A 16,105-nucleotide genomic window follows, 5' to 3' on the forward strand; every position below is an offset into this window, starting at 1 on the left:
TCAGAATGTTTTAATGTCTAACAATGTCACATGGCTGTCTGCACATTATTTGAGTGAAAAACATTAGAAAAGGGATACATTTAAGCACATCAGCTCCCAAAGCCCAGCAATAACTTAAAGAGTTTTGCTGCTTAACATTAACTAGAAATGCCCTCACCTTCCCTGTTACCTTTCAGTCTTACACACACTAAGGCTACGTCTACACTGGCCACAATTTCCGGAAAAGGGATGCAAATCAGGTAAGTCAGGATAGGAAATCCGCGGGGGATTTAAATATCCCCCGCGGATTTAAATAAACATGTCCGCCGCTCTTTATCCGGCTTGGGGAAAAGCCGGAAAAAAAGTGTCTAGACTGGCGCGATCCTCCGGAATAAAGCCCTTTTCCGGAGTATCTCTTATTCCTACCTCAGGTCACACCCGAGTGCATGCACGTTTTCATCCGTAGAACTCAAAGGGCTTTACAAAGGTAGGAATAAGAGATAAGGGCTTTATTCCGGAGGATTGCGCCAGTCTAGACGCTTTTTTTCCGGCTTTTCCCCAAACCGGAAAAAGAGCGGCGGACATGTTTATTTAAATCCGTGGGGGATATTTAAATCCCCCACGGATTTCCCTATTCTGACTTACCTGATTTGCATCCCTTTTCCGGAAATTGTGGCCAGTGTAGACGTAGCCTAAGACTATACCTTTAATTACCCCTAATATCAGGGAAATGATCTTGTGACTATACCACAGAACTAGACGTCAGGAGACTCAGGGACTATCCTGGCTTTCCCATGGACCCCCTGGGCAGTCTGAACCCCAATTTATCTATCTAGGAAGAAGACAATGCTAATACTTACCTATCACCCAAGTAGATTGTGACACTTAATCTAATGGAGAATGTTTGTATTTTTGTGCTCTAATAACTTGGACGCTATAAGACCTACCGCAACCAAACTTTGCATGGGATAACCTTTCCTCCAGGAGAAGGTTTTAAGGTACTTTTGGACCCAATTGGGCTCAATATCAACCTGTAAAAATAAAAAATAATCCGCTGCGCAGCGCTGCAGAGGCAGCCCTGCCCACCTTAGGTCACATGCCCTCCATCTGCGGCCCCAAAGCACCATATGGGACTTGCCCTACCCCCACACGCACAACGGCTCAAGCATCCGCCCTGCCCCCCGCAGCTATGGTTACCAGGTAGTCTAAAAAAACCCAAAAAACGGCCACACTTGATGGGGGGGCAGGGACGAACCGGCCGGGAAGGAGCGGGGCTGGCCAGGAGGAAGGGGGGGCTGGAAAGCAGGGCTGGTCGGGGGCGGGCATCGAGGACAGCAGGTCTGGCTGGGGGAAATCAGGGGAGGGGCGGCCAGCGGGAAGCAGAGCTGGTTGGAGGGGAGGCTGGAGTAGCGGGGCTGCCTGCGGGAGATCAGGGGAGGTGTGGCCAGTGGGAAGCAAAGCTGGTGGGATGATCGGGGGCTGTCCCGGGGGAGACTGGGGGAGGGGGAGCCAGTGGGAGTGGTGCTGGCCAGGGGAGATCAGGAGGAGGAGAACTGGCTGGCAGGAAGTAGGGCTGGCAGGGGCGGGGAAGCGAATCAGCTAGTGGGGAGCGGGACCGAGCAACACTGGGTAACTCCAGCTAGTTCTTTTATATTTATAAAGCACTTTAACAGCATTAATTTTCATATTTTCCCTTAAAAGCTTGTACTTCTATTTTGAGAAGGGCCAAAGGAAACTGATGATGTTGGATAAATCACTTAGCCTCTTTGTGTTCCTGTTTCCCCATCTGTAAACAGGGCATAATAATGCTGACCCAACTTTGTAAAGCCCTTTGAGTTCTACGGATGAAAACGTACATGCACTCGGTATTACTGTTCCAATTCCCTGTTTTCACAAAACAAACAAAGGTTTCCCTTTCCACTAGAAATGTAACATAAAACTTCCAAATGATTTGTATGTTTGAAAAATGACACAGTATCTCACTGCCTTTGCTTCACTGGTGCTCATTCCAGTACATAATTGTGCAATTGACTAAATCTTCATGACATAGGAATCCTGAAGTTTTAGAAGTGCCTCCAGGGGTTCAGGATTCCAGCTGACATTTCAGAAAAAGAGAATGTTTACACTGAAGATTCCCAAACCAATGTTTGCTTTGTGTGGGTGTTTTTTCTTTTCTTTTCAGAGCTTTGAACCTTATGTACAGACTATTGGCAGAACTGAAACAAATGCTGAAAGGATTTTTCCAACAGGTGCTCAGCAGCAGGAGTGTTTGAAATCTAGGCATTAGTTTAGAATCCCAATTTGGATGTTCAGGTTTCCTATGGGGTTTTATATATCATGGTCCAGATTAACACAGAAGCTTTGAAGTATCATTCTTGAGGCCCTATTCCACTGAAAATGATTCAGTCTCCCATATCTGTGAAAACAAGTATTTGTCACTTTCAATATTAAGTTATTGGCAAGATCCTAAATGCAAAAACTGTGAAATAAGAGAAAGGAAAATAAACATTAACCAATGTCCCACACAAAGATGTATATCTTTGGCAGGCCAAACCAAACAACGATCCACACTGATGAAGTTATTTGCAGAAAAACAAATAAAATGTTTGCCTTTCAAGTATCTTTTCTTCCCCAAACTTCTAGAAGTTATCAGAGCCAAGGAGTCTGACGCCAAGTCTAGTTATATGACACAAAGGCCATATCTACTTGGAGAACTTAAAGCGGTACACCTATCCCAATCTAGACACTCTATGCTGACAGGAGGAGTTTTCTTGTTGACATAGTTTAACCACCCCCAACGAGCGGTTGTAGCTATAACTTACGTCACTTAGGAGTGTGTTTTTCACATCCCTGAGCAACATAACTTTTACTGACAAAAGTGCTAAGATGCATGAAAATAATGAGGAAAATCAACAAAATAATGAATGACTTGCTCCTTCTTCTAGGAGAGACTTCTTAGCTCATTCAGCTCTCTCAATGTTTCTCCCACAACTGAAGAGAAGGCAGAATTTAAGTAGACCCTTTTTGCAGCATGCCCTGCCCATGGACAAAGGCTATAGAATGAATTTCACAGATCAGCATTTCCCAGTAATCCCTGACCAGTGATGGGAGAGGAAAATTCCAACAACATTCAAGAGTTGTCTACCCTAAAAAAAATGTGTTAACCTAGCTACACTACTTAGGGATGTGAATAACCCACGTAGTTACCCCAATATATATAACACTAGAAAATTAAATCAACCCAGCTCTGTTTCTTATGTGAATAATCCACATCCTTGAGCAATTTAGATAAGCCAAAATTCCCATGTAGACAGTACAAGGCTACTGCCTCTTAGGGAGGTGGATTGCTTGCACCAATAGGAGAACCTCTGCCCTAGGCATAGGTGGTGTCTACACTGAAGCAGAGCAGTTGCGGTGCTGGAGTTGTGCTGCTGTAGCATTTTAGGTGGTGACAAGCCCCTAGTGACCTGGAGTTCTTTCCTAAATTGCACAGTGCCACTCTGACTCCACTGCTTCTCCCCACGAGTTTCTAGAACTTCAGATCCAACACTGCGCAGGCTTGTTTAGTACCAAAAACAGAGGAGAGGCCCCTATAACAACTGGCTGTGAGATTGCAAAAAGAGAGCTGACATGAGGAAGAAGCCCAGCAAGGTAAATGAGCACTGAATGTCTGTTCATTTCCTTCAGGGTAGAAGTGGATTTCTAGAACTATTCCCTTATTCTGGGCTTGAAAACCACAGCTATGTAGTAGCTGATGCTGATGACTGCATGGCAAGGTGGGGATTTCAAGCTTGCACATCTGTGTTTCTAATTGCTCCTGAGTTCCACATAGGAAGGTTGTTAGAACATAAGAACAGCCGTACTGGGTCAAACCAAAGATCCATCTAGCCCAGTAGCCTGTCTGCCAATAGTGGCCAGCACCAGATGCCCCAGAAAGGGTGGACTGAAGACAATGATCAAGCGATTTGTCTCCTGCCATCCTTCTCCAGCCTCTGACAAACAGTGGCCAGGGACACCATTTCTATCCCCTGGCTAATAGCCTTTTATGGACCTAATCTCCATGAAATTATCTAGCTTCTCTTTAAACTCTGTTATAGTCCTAGCTTTCACAGCCTCCTCTGGCAAGGAGTTCCACAGGTTGACTACACGCTGTGTGAGGAAGAACTTTCTTTTATTAGTTTTAAACCTGCAACCCATTAATATTATTTGGTGTCCTCTAGTTCTTCTATTATGGGAACTAATAATAACTTTTCTTTATCCGCCCTCTCTACACCACTATCATATCCCCCCCCCTCAGTCTCTTCTTTTCTAAACTGAAAAGTCCCAGTTGCTTTAACCTCTCTTCATATGGGACCCGTTCCAAACCCTTAATCGTTTTAGTTGCCCTTTTCTGAACCCTTTCCAAGGCCAAAATATCTTTTTTGAGGTGAGGAGACCACATCTGTACACAGTATTCAAGATGTGGGCGTACCATAGTTTTATACAGGGGCAGTAAGATATTCTGGGTCTTACTTTCTATCCCTTTCTTAATAATTCCTAGCATCCTATTTGCCTTCTTGATCGCCGCTGCACACTGTGTGGAAGTTTTCAGAGAACTATCCATGATAACTCCAAGATCTCTTTCCTGATTTGTCGTAGCCAAATTAGCCCCCATCATACTGTACGTATAGTTGGGGTTATTTTTCTCCATGTGCATTACTTTACACTTATCCACATTAAATTTCATTTGCCATTTTGTTGCCCAATTGCTCAGTTTGGTGAGATCTTGTTGGAGTCCCTCACAGTCTGCTTCTGTCTTGACTATCCTAAACAGTTTGGTATCATCCACAAACTTTACCACCTCACTGCTCATCCCTTTCTCCAGATCATTTATGAATAAGTTGAAAAGGATTAGTCCCCAGACTGACCCTTGGGGGACACCACTAGTTACCCCTCTCCATTCTGAAAATTTACTATTTATTCCTACCCTTTGTTTCCTGTCTTTTAACCAGTTCTCAATCCAAGAAAAGACCTTCCCTCTTATCCCATGGCCATATAATTTTCACAAGAGCCTTTGGTGAGGGACCTTGTCAAAGGCTTTTTGAAAATCTAAGTATACTATATATACTGGATCCCCCTTGTCTGTATGTTTGTTAACCCCTTCAAAGAACTCTAATAGATTAGTAAGACAGGATTTCCCTTTACAGAAACCATGTTGACTTTTGTCCAACAAATTATGTTCTTCTACATGCCTCACAATTTTATTCTTTACTATTGTTTCGACTAATTTGCCCGGTACTGAAGTTAGACTTACCGGTCTGTAATTGCCAGGATCGCCTCTAGAGCCCTTTTTAAATATTGGTGTCACGTTGGCTACCTTCTAGTCATTAGGTACGGAAGCCGATTTAAAGGATAGGTTACAAACCACAGATAATAGTTCAGCAATTTCCCATTTGAGTTCTTTTGGAACCCTTGGATGAATGCCATCCGGTCCCGGAGATTTGTTAATATTAAGTTTTTCTATTTGTTCCAAAACCTCCTCTAATGACACTTCAATCCGGAACAGTTCCTCAGATTCATCACCCAGAAAGGATGGTGCAGATTTGGGAATCTGCCTAACGTCCTCAGCCGTGAAGACTGAAGCAAAGAAATTATTTAGTTTCTCTGCAATGGCTTTATCGTCCTTGATTGCTCCTTTTATATCTCGATCATCTAGGGGACCCACAGGTTTTTTAGCAGGCTTCCTGCTTCTAATGTACTTAAAAAACATGTTGTTTTTTCTTTTTGAGTTTTTGGCTAGCTGTTCCTCAAAATCTTTTTTTGCTTTTCTTATTACATTTTTACACTTGATTTGACAGTGTTTATGTTCCTTTCTATTTATCTCACTAGGATTGGACTTCCACTTCTTAAAAGATACCTTTTTGTCCCTCACTGCTTCTTTTACATGGTAGTTAAGCCACCGTGACTCTTTTTAGGTATCTTGCTATGTTTTTTAATTTGGGGTATACATTTAAGTTGGGCCTCTATTATGGTGTCTTTAAAAAGTTTACATGCAGCTTGCAGGGATTTGGCTCTAGTCATTGTGCCTTTTAATTTCCGTTTAACTAACCTCCTCATTTTTGTGTAATTCCCCTTTTGAAATTAAATGCCAGAGTGCTGGACTGCTGAGGTGTTTTTCCCACCACAGGAATGTTAAATGTTATTATATTATGGTCACTATTCCCAAGCGGTCCTGTAACAGTTATCTCCTGGACCTGATCCTGCACTCCACTCAGGACTAAATCGAGAATTGCCTCTCCCCTTGTGGGTTCCTGTACCAGCTGCTCCAAGAAGCAGTCATTTAAACCATTGAGAAATTTTATCTCTGCTTCTCTTCCTGAGGTGACATGTATCCAGTCAATATGGGGTTAATTAAAGTCCCCCATTATTATAGAGTTCTTTATTTTGGTAGCCTCTCTAATCTCCCTCAGCATTTCAATGTCAGTATCGCTGTCCTGGTCAGGTGGTTGGTAATATATCCCTACCGCTAATTTCTTATTATTGGAGTATGGAATTACTATCCATAGCGATTCTATTGAACATGTTGGTTCATTTAATATTTTTATTTCATTTGATTCTATATTATCTTTCACATACAGTGCCACTCCACCACCCACCCGGCCTGCTCTATCCTTTCGATATATTTTATATCCCGCTATGATTGTGTCCCACAGATTTTCCTCATTCCACCAGGTTTCAGTGATGCCTATTATGTCAATGTCCTCCTTAAATACGAGGTTCTCTAGTTCACCCATCTTATTAGTCAGACTCCTATCATATGTGTAGAAGCACTTTAAAAATTTGCCACTGCTTATTTGTCTGCACTTCCCTGATGCATTGGATTCCTTTATATGCAGTTGTTTGTCTGCTCTAGCCCATGGTTTGTCCTCTCCCCTCCTCTCTTTCTGACTACAGCTTAGAGAATCTCTATCAGTGGATTCTCCTCTAAGAGAAGTCTCCATCCAATTTACGTGCATCTCCGCACCAATCGGCTTTCCCCCATCTCTTAGTTTAAAAACTGCTCTACGGACTTCTAAAGCAATGTCCCCATATACCACTTTGACTTCCTTTAATAAAGCAATTTATTATAAATGAGACGAGATAACAAGGAAAGGAAAGGAAAGGAAAGGAAAGGAAAGGAAAGGAAAGGAAAGGAAAGGAAAGGAAAGGAAAGGAAAGGAAAGGAAAGGAAAGGAATCTCACTGAGAGATAACAAAACTGCTGCTGCATTGGAAGGTATATGATGGAGGATCCTGTTTTTCTCTGTTTCTGTCCCATTTTCATTCAGCAGACAAGCAACCATGTATAGTCTGGTATTGAACATTCAGGACTGGGCTCAATTGTGCCATTTTCAAGTCCTCTCTCTTTTCCCTCTCTCCCTCTGCTCCTTCCCCCAAACTTGGCTGTATGATAGGGAAGTCTGGAATTTCCCTAGAGGAGAGACTCACAGGCCGAGTTTGCAATGAAATTATTACAGTCTTTCACCATTGCAGACTGCCTGCCAACATAATATCTAATATACCATCTTCTTCTCCTCTTAGCAAAAATGCCAATAGCTGTTGTTTCCATCCAGGGAAGTTGCACCACCACTAATAGTGTGGTGGGATATTTTAACAAAGGGCTCAAAGCAGACAAAACTACAATGTAAAACAACAGTGAACTGGGGGAACCTCTACAGAGCAGGAGTAAAGTCAAATTAAGCTACGCAACTTCAGCCACATCAATTGCATAGCTTAAGTTGAAATAGCTTAACTCTATTTTAGGTGCTATCTAGACAGCAAGAAGTCAAAGGAAGAACACTCTTCCCTCAACTTCCCTTACTCCTTGTGAAATCAGCTCAACATTATTTCAAAATAAAGACTTGTAGTTTAGATGCGCACTATGTTATTTTGGAATAATGTCAGTTATTCCAAAATAATGCTGCTTTATAGACGCACCCTAAGAGATTTGGTGCTTGTTAAAATATTCTGTTATGCTATAATATCATAATGTTCTGGTGTGTTGGGATGTATAGTGTGTTGGGATGTATAAACTGGAGGGATCTCAAGTTAGAACTTCTGACCAGTGCTGGTGTCCACTGTTCAGCAAGGATGTTGATAAATTGGAGTAGGTTCAGAGAACTGCCACAAGAATGATTAAAGCATTAGAAAACACACCATACACATACAATCATAGACATCAGAACCATGGGCTGTTGGTGAAGGTAGGGATGGGGAGGCAAGCCTCTTCCCCATCTCCAGTCCCACCGCTTATGCTGAGGCCCTGCCCCTTTCCATTCCCATGGAGAGATGAGGGGAATAGGTGGGAACACGCGCTTGCCCCAGCCTCAGGGAGGTGCAGGTGGAGGGTGCACATTATGGCCCCCACCTCCCCAGCCCTGGATGAGGGTGTGTTGCATTGTGCAGTTCAGCCTGGCCTCACCTCTCCAGGCCTGGAGCACCAGGGGAGGGAGGAGAGTATACCACACTGAGTGGCTTGGCCCAGCCTCTCCATCCCCAGAGCACTAAGGGATGGAGGAGGGGAGGCCACACTGTACGGCTCAGCCCAGCCCAGCCCAGACTCTCCAGCTCAAGGAGGGCAGAGGACACATGACGTGGCCCCAGCTTTTCCAGCTCTGGAGCACCAGGAGGGTGGGCACTGGGAGCAGGAACACTCTGCCCCCAGAACAGGCATTCTGGGGGAAGAGTATGGGTGGGGCTATGCCTGGCATTTGGGATGGCAAAGCTTTTCCACACCTAACATACTGGACGCCCATGAGAAGCATAATCTATTTAACAAAGAGACAGTTACAGAGTTACTTAGTCACAAATTATCAGTATTTACATGGTAAACAAATACGAAATACTGTAATGAGCTCTGCAATCTAGCAGAAAAAGGTATAACATGATCCAATGGCAGGAAGTAGAAGCCAGATAAATTCTTCTTGGAAAGCAGACATACATTTTTAAGAGTGAGGGCAGAACAACCAATCAAGGATTCTGATGGATTCTTTATCAAGACTGTATGTATTTCTAAAAGATGGGTTCTAAGAAATATTATAGAAACATTTTATGGCCTGTGTTATTCTAGAGACAAACTAGATTAGGGTCTTTTCAAACTCTGGGTCACAGCTTGTAAGGACAAGCTGCTAGCTGGCCGCGGGATGCTTTGTTTACCTGTGCCTCAGCAGGTACAGGCAATCACAGCTCCCATTGGCTGAAAATCACTGTTCCTAGCCACTGTGAGCTAAGGGAAGAGATGTGGAGTGGGACACCACTTCCCACAACTCCCATTGGCCAGGAACGGTGATCCACGGCCAATGGGAGCTGTGATTGCCTGCGGAGTCACAGGTAAACAAAGCATCTCATGGCCAGCTAGTGTCTTGCCAAGCCAACATCCAGAGTTTGGTTTGAAAACCCCTTGACTAGATGACACAGTGGTCTTTTTGAGCCTTGGAATTTATGAAATGACGGTGCACATCTGTCCCATTAGAAGGGCCCTTGAGAACAACTAATGTCGGTCCTTCAGGATTCTGCCACCAACTTTAAAAGACAACTAAACCCAGATAAAACCAATTTAAGGAATCAAGAATCAAGACTTGTAGAGAGAAATCTCCCTGAGCAGCTCTTCAAACAAAATGAATAAAAAGATAGAGCTGAATCAAAGGGTAGAGACAAATCAAAACAAACGTTATAGGATTAAATCATCACAGCAACAAGCTTCCATCTCTCAAAATATGAGAAGAAAAGATAAGACTCACAACTATAGAGGACCACCGGTTATTGTCTAGCCTAGATAGATAGCGAGAAAGAGAGATAGAGATAATTTCCTTGAAAACTACAGATAAATAATTTTCTGTGTTTGATGAAGTAGAAAACTGACACAAGTGCAATGACGTACCAATAATACTAATATTCTGATTCCCAACATATTGATGATCTTCATTAAAACAAATATAGTGAGAGGAAGCCTAAGCTGATAAAGTGTCTGGGAATATCTTAGTATTTGAGCTAAGACAAATCTGGTTCTCTCCTTCCTGTATTTCATGGTATGAGATGACAAGTGCTAATAAATCTAGCATGATCAATCTAGCATGATTTTGGCCCTATCCAAGTTGACACACATTTTATTAAGTTGGTTTTTAAAGGTTATTTTGGCATACATGGGAGCAGTCCCGCCTGCTATTCATTTCCTGTAATTAATTTCCTGTAAAAAAAAGTTATCGAAATGTCAAGAAACCACAGCAATATTCAGACCAACAATATCTAATATTTTCTTGTCATTGTGGTCGCTGAAAAGAACTCGGAGACCCAAAAAATAGAGTCAAAAAATAAATTATATCAATATATGCAACAGAGAAAAAGAAGATCAGATCAAAATAACAGAAAGTAAACTAAATATAAAATGAAATATTAAATACCTATAGTAGAAACAATGATCAAAGGGGCTGCCATTGTCTCTTTTTAATCTTCTGCTTTTAACAAAGTTAACAATCATCTGTCATATCTGATAAGCCTTGATCCTAACAGGCAGTTCAATAACAAATTGGAAGAAAATAAGATGTGAGACAGCCCAATTAAACCACCCATACAGAGAAGGCTTTTCTCTAAAAATAACAGTTCCCATTTTAATTGTAGAGTCTTGACACTGCTCGTCACCCATTCTACTCACAGCTTAGCTCAATGAGAAAAAGGAAGAAAGCGCCAACAAAACAATTTAATCACAAAGATGTCGTAAATGTAGATTTTTACATACAGTTTATGAAATATCATAGCACTGTTTGTTATGAATTATCTTTTCAAATATACAATGTGGTGATTTCATGAGGAGCCAGGAAGTGCTCTAGCTGGTGGTTAATATCTGTTTTTATTAAAAAATCCACAGACACCACAGTGCAACTCACATCTGCTGTGCAGCTGTAACCATAGTAACTCCAAATAGAAAAGGGCCTTGTGATTATCAACATGACCAAAGGTAAGGGAGTTCATGTAGCTTTGAAATAGTTATGCTTCAGCAAACCTCTGTGGAGGTAAATGTTCATCCCATGCTTTAAATGTCAAAAGTTTATTTTAAAGTGCCACAGATAAGCAAAATGTCTTTCAACTGGAATGTCGTTATATAATAGGCTACGTCTACACTGCCTTTTTTTGCGGCAGAAGATATGCAAAGCATGCTCTCATTTGCATATCTTCTGCTGGTCCTTTTTGCATAAGAGGTTTTGCCGCCAAAAAGCCCTGTGTAGACGGAGCCATTTTTCAGAAAAAACCCTTTTGTGCAAGATCCTATGAACCTCACTTTTTGAGGAACAAGGGATCTTACACAAAAGGTTTTTTTCTGACAAATGGCCCCCTCTATACCGGGCTTTTTAATAGCAAAACCTCTTCCCGAAAAAGGATCGGCAGAAGATATGCAAATGAGAGCACGATTTCCATATCTTCTGCCGCAAAAAAAGGCAGTGTAGATGTAGCCTATATAGTGTGCTAATAAAAGCACCCAAGACAAAACTTTCCAGCAGTTCTCCTATTTTATTACAGCTAATGCAAAGGTGAAATCATTTTGTTAATGCGAACATCCATGGCATTCATATTATCCAGTTGTGAGTACACTGAATCAGAGGACTGCTCTGACTGATTTCTCCTGTTGATATTAATGATGCAGAATATTTGCTCAGTTTTGAAGTCAATGAGAAAGGTATCCATGAAAGGAAGGAAAGGACTGCGACTCAGGGATTGTCTAGACTACAGAGTTTTGTCGATAAAAGTGGACTTTTGTTTACAAAACTATACTTGTGTCTACACTACCAGTGAGTTCTGTCGACATAACGTCGACAGAACTCAGTAGTTTTGTCGACGTTGGTAAACCTCATTTTACGAGGCATAACGCCTTCTGTCGACAGAGTTCTGTCGACAGAAGGTGTTATTGCATGTAGGGTTGTGTCTAGACTACAGGGTTTTGTCGACAAAGCAGCTTGCTTTGTCGACAGAACTGAATGTAGTCTAGATGCTCTTTGTCGACAGAAGCTTTGTCGACAGTATCTGTCAACAAAACTTCTGTCGACAAAACCCTGTAGTCTAGACATACCCTCAGATTTTCTTGTTCTATCATTTGTATATTTTAATTATTGAAACTTTCATTTGGAATTAGGAAATCAGATCCAAAGCAGTCAGAACTAGCCCAAAATAGAATGGAACCAAGGTTTGATAATGTTGGGTTAATGTTTCACTTACTTTCCAACACATCCTTTCACTTTTTGGTTTTGGCCAGGCCTAGAAGCAAAGGTGCAGACTTGTCAAAACAAAACTGCTCTCTTGTTTACTGCTCAAATCTCATAAGAAAGGAAATCAAAAGGTCTAGAGATACTGGAAGCCTGCTCTTTCAAGAATGCTGGCCTTTTTTTAACAAAGGAGATGGATATCAGCTTCAGATAACCACAATTATCTGACCTGAGCAAATTTCTGAACCTTTGAAACGCATCCTTCACAAAGCTATTCAGCAGCAACTTGTATAATAAATTGGCCAAGGAGAATTCAGACACAAGAAATAATGTTCTTTGCCAGAATCCAATAAAATGCCTAAGGTCTGTTTTACAGTACAACATTTAGATTGTTTAGTTGAGAGAAACTAAACAAAAAGAAATGAATTTGGTCAAGAGAGAAATAAATCCAAATCTTTATTCCGATTCAATCCAGTTTGGTAAGACTTTTGGGCTTTCACCAAGGCAAAGACTCCTTCAACAGTTAATTTATCGCTAATAGCAGGACTATTTCAGTACAGGCCAGAAGGTCCTCTCCTCACTAGCAAAGAGCCTTTCTTCAATGGGGTAAACTGCAGAGTCTCTCAAAGATTTGCCATTAGATGATGAAAAAATGGCTCTTACCAAGAATACTACTATTGAAAGAAGAACTAGCAAAAAGAGGATTGTTTCCAACACAAGAACAGAGGTTAACACACACTGAGGTTGTAGCCCAGCATGAACTTCAGATAATCAAACATTGTGGATGTTTATCTGAATGCAACTTTGAGTTTCACCCATCCTCACAACGAAGAGGGGAACCAGGCCTGGATATCTAGTTTTTACTCTGGTAGATGGGGTACTCTAACCCAATGATGCACTTGTATGCACAGCAGATCTTAAATTGTGGGGCATATGGGAGATTGATACTTTTGTTCTTTCAACTGATAGAAACAATATTATCAGACTTACTGATCTGAATCAACTACTTCCAACTGTGTCATTATATAAACTGGGTTCAGATCTGTCACCACAGTGTATGGGAAGATCATCATAGCATATAGGGATCACATGTGGTATAGAGATGGCATCACCTACATTAACTGTATGTAAATATTTATCTCCTTCTGATGGTTGGACATTTAACAGGTTTATAAGTCTGCCCCTATCTCTCTCAAGCAGCTATGTTTTTAGATCCAGAGGTCCCAAATTCAGTTCTTTTGGATGACCCATCCTGGGATACTGTTACAAATAACAGACTGCATGGAGGTCTGAAGTGCTGCGGATCTGTGATCCTCAAGAGAAGTTTCCACGCAGCAGCTTAAGTCACTATCTGCCTGCTGCTGGTAGAGAGAAGGACAGCTGGGGAGTTGTATTTTGAAATGACAAAAAAACAAGGACACATTTTCCTTGACAATATTTGCAAAAATTAATTCTGTTCTGAAACCAGCTCTAGTGGAGAGTCGATACATTCTAATTACCCTCTGTTGCTGCATCAGCCCCATGGGACCGTTGGCAGAATCATAGCTGAGAATCAGGGCCTGACTGTTTTCTCACTCTATTAGATTGAACAATGTCACTCGTATGAGTGTGGTATAGAGTGACTGCTTCAGACACAACTGTGCTCAGTAAGCTGAATGCCTTCTTTCTTCCATACAGAATTGTAAAATGAGATATCAAAAAATAACCAGGTGAGTTGTTTTAGGAAGTGTTATACATTAATGTAAACCTGAAATTAACAAAAGGAATTTCCTTTTTCTTCTTTTCCTATAAATAACAATAAAATCCTCAGAAAGGGAGAATGCAATGTATTTAGATTAATAAATTAACAAAAGTAACATTTTTAAATAATGCAAGCTCATCCAAGAAAAGAAGGCAAGGACTAAATTCCTCTTGTTAATATTTTAACATTACTGAAAGTATCTTATCAAGTTAGCCAGAAAACTTGAGCTTCTTAAAGTTGCACCTGTAATAATTATCCAGTTGATCACAAGAGTTCTCCGCTGATTATGTTCTTCTGTAATGAGGATAGATGGTATCTCCAATTACATCTGATTTGCTTTACTTTTAATAAATAATGCCAATTGATCATCATCATAAAAATATACACAGAGCTCTCGTATTTTAAACTATCTGTACATTTATATAAGCACAGAAGGACAGTTTCTGCATAGAGAAGCCTGTGCTTTTAAAAATAAAACTTCTATCTGAAGATTTGCCTGGAACTTCAGTGTCTTTTTCTGATAATTTTAAAGAATTATTAGGGAAAGACATATTTTGTATAAAGAACATTTCAATATGGAAAGACAGAAATTGTTTTCTAAAGGTTCTTGTAAATTAAAAGGTTGTACTGGAGAGATGGTGTGGTTATATAACAGAAATCAGAGTGGATGTCCCATGTATCCCAAAACTTATTACAGATGTTTTTGGGGATAATTTAATTTTAAAAAACATTTAGGCAATGAAGAATCCTAAAATGTATGTCAAGAAATTCTCAGTATTATAGTTTTTCCTTCATAGATAAACACATTTTCATAAATCTCTCTAGCACCTTGCAGTGTTTCTAGAGTTAACCTGTATTACATATATTTTCAAAACCAAACACTTTCTCCCGGCGTGTCCTAACACAATTAGAGTGGGAGTCCAAATTCAATATGAAAGAATTTTCCATTTTGGAGAACCTCCTCTTTATTGATTTCATACAAAATCATCAATTCACAGACACTTACCTTCCTTCCTCCCCCCCCCCCCCCCGCATCCTCCTCCTGTTCTGCAATGTGATTTGTCCTTTTCATATGTGTTCATTTTTTTAATTGTATCCTTTGGTATATATGGTTGTGACTATTTTCTTCCACTATTTGATCTGAGGAAGTGGGTCTGGCCCACGAAAGCTCATCATCTAATAAACCATCTTGTTAGTCTTTAAAGTGCTACATTGTCCTGCATTTTCCTTCAGCTACCCCAGACTAACACGGCTACATTTCTATCACTATTATACAAAATGATGTGAGAGACAGTAGCAAGCAAAAAACAAGTCCTGGGGCTGCTATCTCTCTGCTTTCCCATTCTCAGCACTTATGTCACAATATTCTGTATCTCTCACTTGCACGTCTATGTTTATCTTTTCACATAAAATATAAAATTGTTCCATCTTGTCATAAGATGTTCAGATGAAGCAACTGCTTCTTTGTCAATTGATCAGTTTTTACCACCTCGTTAGACTTAATCTCCTTTCTCAACCAAGAGCAATTACAGTCTGTCTTTTAAAAAATTACACCTTGTAATCAAATGTACTGATGAAAAAATCAGGCGGCAAATACAATTTTTTCCAGATAGCAATATATTATTCCATCTTATATCTATAACGCTTAAAACAGTTGGCCAGATAATTTATTTTGTCAAGAGTTCACCAATTATCATGTGTCAGATTGCCACTCTCATTCCTATTCCAGCAGCATACATCAAGGTTCAAGATTTGAATAATGAGGAGTACAATAAATTCTCCTATTACTACAGTTTTAAATGGTTAACATTCTATTTTATGTCCACTAGCAGATCCTACACCATAGTGAAGTGCTTTTGACCACTGTCTATCATTAAAACAATTAAGCATTTAATTCAAATTTCCATCTCTTTGAGAGACTGAAAATGCCTGGATAGAATTAAAGTGACCAAATAATACTGTCTGAAATGTTGAAACAGGATGAGAGAACAAGGCAAGATCAAATATGGGAACTGCTGTTGGAGATGGTTAGGTACTCTATGTAAGTAGGAATTAAATTACATGCAATCTTGGTTGCCGATTGCTTCCTACATTAAAACAAACATTCAAAATACAAAGATAACTGGTGAGTTCCTCCTGACAAAAATCCTTCAGAGAAATATTCCTTGTCATTT

The 16,105-nt window shown here is 40.5% G+C and overlaps 1 protein-coding gene and 1 long non-coding RNA gene across 2 annotated transcripts in view; one reads left to right on the top strand and one right to left on the bottom strand.

Moving 5' to 3' along the window:
- The window catches only part of LOC142830769 (uncharacterized), a 40,012-nt gene extending 29,062 nt beyond the window's left edge, over positions 1–10,950 (top strand). The window contains exon 3 of the long non-coding RNA XR_012906230.1: positions 10,861–10,950. This is a non-coding gene — a long non-coding RNA (uncharacterized LOC142830769). The remainder of the gene's footprint in view (positions 1–10,860) is intronic.
- The window catches only part of SLC9A9 (solute carrier family 9 member A9), a 408,350-nt gene that overhangs the window by 267,789 nt on the left and 124,456 nt on the right, over positions 1–16,105 (bottom strand). The gene's annotated exons all lie outside the window — the stretch shown is intronic.

Source organism: Pelodiscus sinensis, chromosome 10 (genome assembly GCF_049634645.1).
Source record: "Pelodiscus sinensis isolate JC-2024 chromosome 10, ASM4963464v1, whole genome shotgun sequence".
Lineage (NCBI taxonomy): Eukaryota > Metazoa > Chordata > Testudines > Trionychidae > Pelodiscus > Pelodiscus sinensis.